Genomic DNA, 5,435 nt, shown 5'->3' with positions numbered 1-5,435 from the left:
AAAGACAAGACATAGACTAACATAAGATAATTTCAATTATTTAATTTTGGAATCTAAAAATCTTAAGAAATCACAGGGAAGAATAAACAATCTATCAGAAAAAGGGGAACAAATAATTCATAGAGTAAGAAACCTAAAAGACTAACACACATTCAACAAAAATCAGTCATAGTTGTCAACAATGAAGTGCAAATTAAAACAAAAATTAAATAGCATTACCTATATACCACTCTGCACGGCAAAATATGAAATTCTTTTTGGAAATGTTACAATACTAACGTTACATGTATGTAAAATTATCTACTTTCTAGGGTGATCAGTTTTAACAGTTTACCAGGCTGGAACAGTGGTAAATTCCAGCCAAACCAATAGCAGTCGGTCCCTTTAGTCAGGGTATACACTGAAAGTAACGTCACCATATTGGTATTACACAAAGCATATTACTCACAGGAGGGAGGCCGCGGGTGAGAGCTCGGAGTGCAGCAGCAGCAGCCCAGGCCCAGGGTTCCCACACGCCCTGTAGTGCTTCCTCCTCTGTGCTGGCCTGCTGGGGAAGACGCCAAAATGGCGACGGCAACTACTTTGGATTCACCCACAGCGGGGCGGCGGCGGGGGTTGCAGCCCAGTGTAGCCAACAGTCAGCTTCGGGTGTGGCCTGTTCTCATCCAACTGCAGTTCTAGCTGCACTGTCCATCAGGCTCCAGTAGCTGCTCACACGGTTACTGCTGCCTATGCACAGTTGCAGTTGCCAGGCCTGCTCCAGTAGCTGTGGCCGCTGCAGCAACAGCTGCCGCCTATGGAGGCTACCCCGCTGCACACACAGCAACCGACTGTGGTTATACCCAGAGGCAACGAGAGGCACCAGCACCACCTCCCCCAGCTCCTACACAAAATTCCCAGGACTCCTACTCCTAGGTAAGACCCACAGCTCCTGCTGCAGCTTACGACAGTCAGCAGTACTACCAACAACCACCAGCAACTGCCGCTGCCCTCGCTGCTGCTGCCCGGCCTCAGCCTGCTGTTGCTGAAACCTACCATCAGACGGCTCCCAAAGCAGGTTATAGCCAAGGTGCAACTCCGTATACTGAAGCCCAGCAAACTCGACAGTGACAGCCATAAAACCAGCCACACCGAGTCCGGCTACCACTACTTTCTCCACTTGTCCTGTGTCCTCCACGTACAGCCAGTAGCAGCTGCAGCCACCGTGGTGCGGCCCTACACTCAGAGTGCTACTTACAGCAGCAGGGCAGTTACTCACTCTGCACATCTCACTCAGGTTATGAAGCAGCAGTGTGCTCAGCCGCATCTTCCTGCTGCCCACAGCAGCAGCAGCAACAGAAGCTGCAGCAGCTGCCTGGACAGGGACCACTTTACTAAAAAAGCACCATTCCAAAATGAACAGCTGAAACCAAACAGCCCCGAAACCACCCCAGATTCACTGCTGTGATGTGTGTACGATCAGCTGTGCTGGACCACAGACTTACAAAGACCATTTAGAAGGACAGAAACATAAAAAAAGAAGCCGCATTGAAAGCCTCACAAAATACCAGCAGCAGCGATAACTCTGCTCGTGGGACTCAACCAGCTGCGTTGTGAGCTCTGCGATGTGTCCTGTACAGGAGCAGATGCATATGCTGCCCACATCTGTGGTGCTAAGCATCAGAAAGTGGTTAAATTACATACAAAACTGGGTAAACCAATTCCATCAACAGAGCCAAACGCTGTTAGCCAAGCTACTTCTTCAACAGCTGTATCTGCTTCAAAACCGACTGCCTCTCCTTCAAGTACTGCAGCAAACAATTGCCCTGTGAATGCTTCATCGATGGCAACTTCTTCAGTGAAAGGTCTTACTACTACAGGAAACACATCTCTTAACAGCACATCCAGCACTAAAGTATCAGCGGTGCCTACAAATACGAGGCTGCCAAGAAAACATGTACACCCAAAATAAACTTTGTTGGTGGTAATAAACTGCAGTCAACAGGAAACAAAGCAGAAGACTTAAAAGGAACGGAATGTGTTAAAAATGTTCCTGTCACTTCTTCTGAGCACATTCCAGAAGTAAAGTCAGACACGGTGTCAGAGCCGGTCACACCTGCATATCTTGCAGCTTTACAGAGTGACGTCCAGCCAGTGGGCCACGATCATGTGGAGGAGGTACAAAATGATGAAGGAAAAGTAATTAGGTTCCATTGTAAATGATGCGAGTGCAATTTTAACGACCCCAATACTAAGGAGATGCCTTTAAAAGGACAAAGACACAGACTTCAAAATAAAAAAAAAATAAATCCAGATTTGCAAGTAGAAGTCCAGTATTCGAGAACATTCAAAAAGAGAAAATGAGAAAGCAAATGCAGAAGGAGGAGTATTGGCAAAGACGAGAAGAGGAGGAGCACTGGAGGATGGAAATGAGACGTAATGAAGAGGACGTGCCCTGGAGAAGAATGGAGGAAGACAACACCATTGGGAGGATCACCACTGGATGCCTGATGGAGGCTATCCACATGGTCCTCCAGGCCCCTTAGGCCTCTGGGAGTGCAACCAGGCATGCCACCTCAACCACAGGGGCCTGCACCTTTGCATCGTCCTGACTCATCTGATGACCATTATGTGATGACAAAGCATGCAACCATTTATGCAACTGAAGAGGAGTTACAGGCAGTTCAAAACATTGTTTTTATCACTGAACGTGCTTTAGAACTTGTTTCAGACAGTTTGTCTGAACATGAAAAGAGCAAGAACAAGGAGGGAGATGATAAGAAAGAGGGAGGGAAAGACAGAGCTTTGAAAGGAGTTTTGCAAGTGGGAGTATTGGCAAAAGGATTACTTCTCCAAGGAGATAGAAATGTCAGCCTTGTTTTGCTTTGCTCAGAAAATCCTTCAAAGACATTATTAAGCCGAATTGCAGGAAACCTCCCCAAACAGCTTGCTGTTATAAGTCCTGAGAAGTACGATATAAAATGGGCTGTATCTGAAGTGGCAATAATTTTGAATTCCTGTGTGGAACCCAAAATGCAAGTCACTATCACCTTGACATCTCCAATTATTCAAGAAGAGAACATGAGGGAAGGAAATGTAACCTCGGGTATGGTGAAAGATCCACCGGATGTCTTGGACAGGAAAAAATGCCTTGACGCTCTGGCTGCTCTATGCCAAGCTAAGTGGTTCCAGGCTAGAGCTAATGGTCTGCAGTCCTGTGTGATAATCATACGTATTCTCCGAGACCTCTGTCAATGAGTTCCAGCTTGGTCTGATTTTCCAAGCTGGGCTATGGAGTTATTAGCAGAGAAGGCAATCAGTAGTGCTTCTAGTCCCCAGAGCCCTGGAGATGCACTGAGAAGAGTTTTTGAGTGTATTTCTTCCGGGATTATTCTTAAAGGTACCCCTGGACTTCTGGATCCTTGTGAAAAGGATCCATTTGACACCTTGGCAACAGTGACTGACCAGCAGCGTGAAGACATTACATCCAGTGCACAGTTTGCTTTGGGACTCCTTGTATTCCGCCAAATACACAAAGTGTTAGGCATGGATCCATTACCAGAAATGAGCCAACGTTTTAACATCCACAACAACAGAAAGCAAAGAAGGGGTAGTGATGGAGTTGATGGATTTGAAGCTGAGGGGAGAAAAGATAAAAAAGATTATGATAACTTTTAAAAAGTTTCTGTAATTCTTCATCGTTAAATAGAGGTGCCAATTTGTTGGCTGTTTTTCATTCATAATAATGTCTACTTTGAAAAATTCATCAAGAAATTAAAGAATTTCATGGGAGAACCAAGTTTTTCTGTGACATTAAAAACTTAATGTACAGTGTTAGGTATTATATGAATGGAAAGACACCAATAAATATTGTACTCCAACTAGGGTAAACAGTGGTTCAGGTTGTTTTCCCATTATTTTGGTTTTATTTACTGGTTGCCCTAGGTCTCCCTATTTTTGTGTCTTTTATTAACTAGTGCATTGTCTTACTCAATCTTTACTGTATTTAATGCAGGATTTGTGCTTCAGTTGCTCTGTGTATTTTGATATTTTTATTTAGAAGTTTTGTTTGCTTTTTGACACTAGGTGTGTTATTTTGTGTTATAGAAGATATCCTGTTACCCCTTCTTTACATTTTACAGCAGTACGTTTTTTTGTAACGTGAGACTGCAGAATTTTTTTCCTTTTGTTATTCTATATGTGAAGGACTACAACACATAAAGTTATTCTTCCATTTGAGTGCTTAGAACTGAATGGTTCTGCAGACCTTGTGGCATTTGTCTCTCTAGTGTGATATATAAAGGTGTAATTAAGAAAGATTTCTGTTATTCTAATCAAGTTTGCTGTTAGTTGTGCATTAGCAGTATAAAAGCTAATATATATTATATGGTCTTGGAACAGTTTTAAAGCCTCTACATAACTGATAATAAAATGCATGACATTTTTGTTTTTAATAGACTTTTAAAATTATAATTTTAGTTTAACTTAGATCTTTGTACAGTTGACTTTTTGACATAGCAAGGCCAAAAGTAACTTTCTGAATATTTTTTTTCTTCTGTATAAGTGGAAAGGGCATTTTTCACATATAAGTGGGCTAACCAATATTTTCAAAATAACTTTATCATTGTGCAACTAACAACAGTAGCTAGCCCTTAATTATGGTGACAGTTCCTTATGTGTATGTGTGAGATTACTCTAGCAACAAATACAACATGACACAGTTGAATGATTCCCACACACACGTACCACATCACACAGATAACTTATAGTTCTATTAACATTGACATTGATAAAAGTATTTTTGCTAAAAAATTAAGATTAAGAAAAAAACAGAAAATTATTTGGTGTGGCCATCTTACATGCTTATGTCTCCTATGAAAGCTAAATATTCTAGCAGTGGTGTAATGGAAGGCTACATCTTACTGTTGATGTATGTATGCTCTGGTACACAGATGTCACTTTGTTGTCACAGAACTAGAGTGAAATACACAAATAAAAAGTTAAATTTAAAAAGTATATTACGTAGAAAATAAAAAAAGAAAATAGCAAATGTCCAGCAGGAAGAGAAGGGTTAAGCTGTAATATATTCATAAAACCAAGTACAAACAAGGCCAGTGACACTGTCTAGAGAAGTGGTCTCCACACTTGGTGTGTAAGAATCACCAGAAGAGAGAATGACGAGCACACAGGTGCAGATCTCTCACTGCAGGACTTTCTGGCCTTTGAGATTTCCCAGTGTCCTTGGTGCTCCTGACACCCCACAGTGTGAGGACTGCTGAACTGGGATGCACCTGTCAGAGAAGGTGAATTGTGAAACCTAACATGGGGTGAGAATAGCAGGCTTCCCAGTGAAATATAAAGTGGGATTTAATACATATAAACCCTTTAATATTAGAAGACTACATTATATGTAGGAATATACATTTATATGTGTCTACTAAACATTAATACATGTA

The 5,435-nt window shown here is 42.0% G+C and overlaps 1 pseudogene; it reads left to right on the top strand.

Annotated features, from left to right (window-relative positions):
- The first annotated feature begins 555 nt into the window (after positions 1-555).
- Positions 556-3,657, top strand: LOC138850485 (zinc finger RNA-binding protein pseudogene; annotated as a pseudogene).
- The last annotated feature ends 1,778 nt before the right edge of the window (positions 3,658-5,435 follow it).

This window comes from Oryctolagus cuniculus, chromosome 7, assembly GCF_051225735.1.
Source record: "Oryctolagus cuniculus isolate XC-2025 breed Fujian yellow rabbit chromosome 7, ASM5122573v1, whole genome shotgun sequence".
Classification (NCBI taxonomy): domain Eukaryota; kingdom Metazoa; phylum Chordata; class Mammalia; order Lagomorpha; family Leporidae; genus Oryctolagus; species Oryctolagus cuniculus.
Note: the sequence above shows the minus strand (reverse complement) of the source record. Positions and strands in the feature narration are given on the sequence as shown.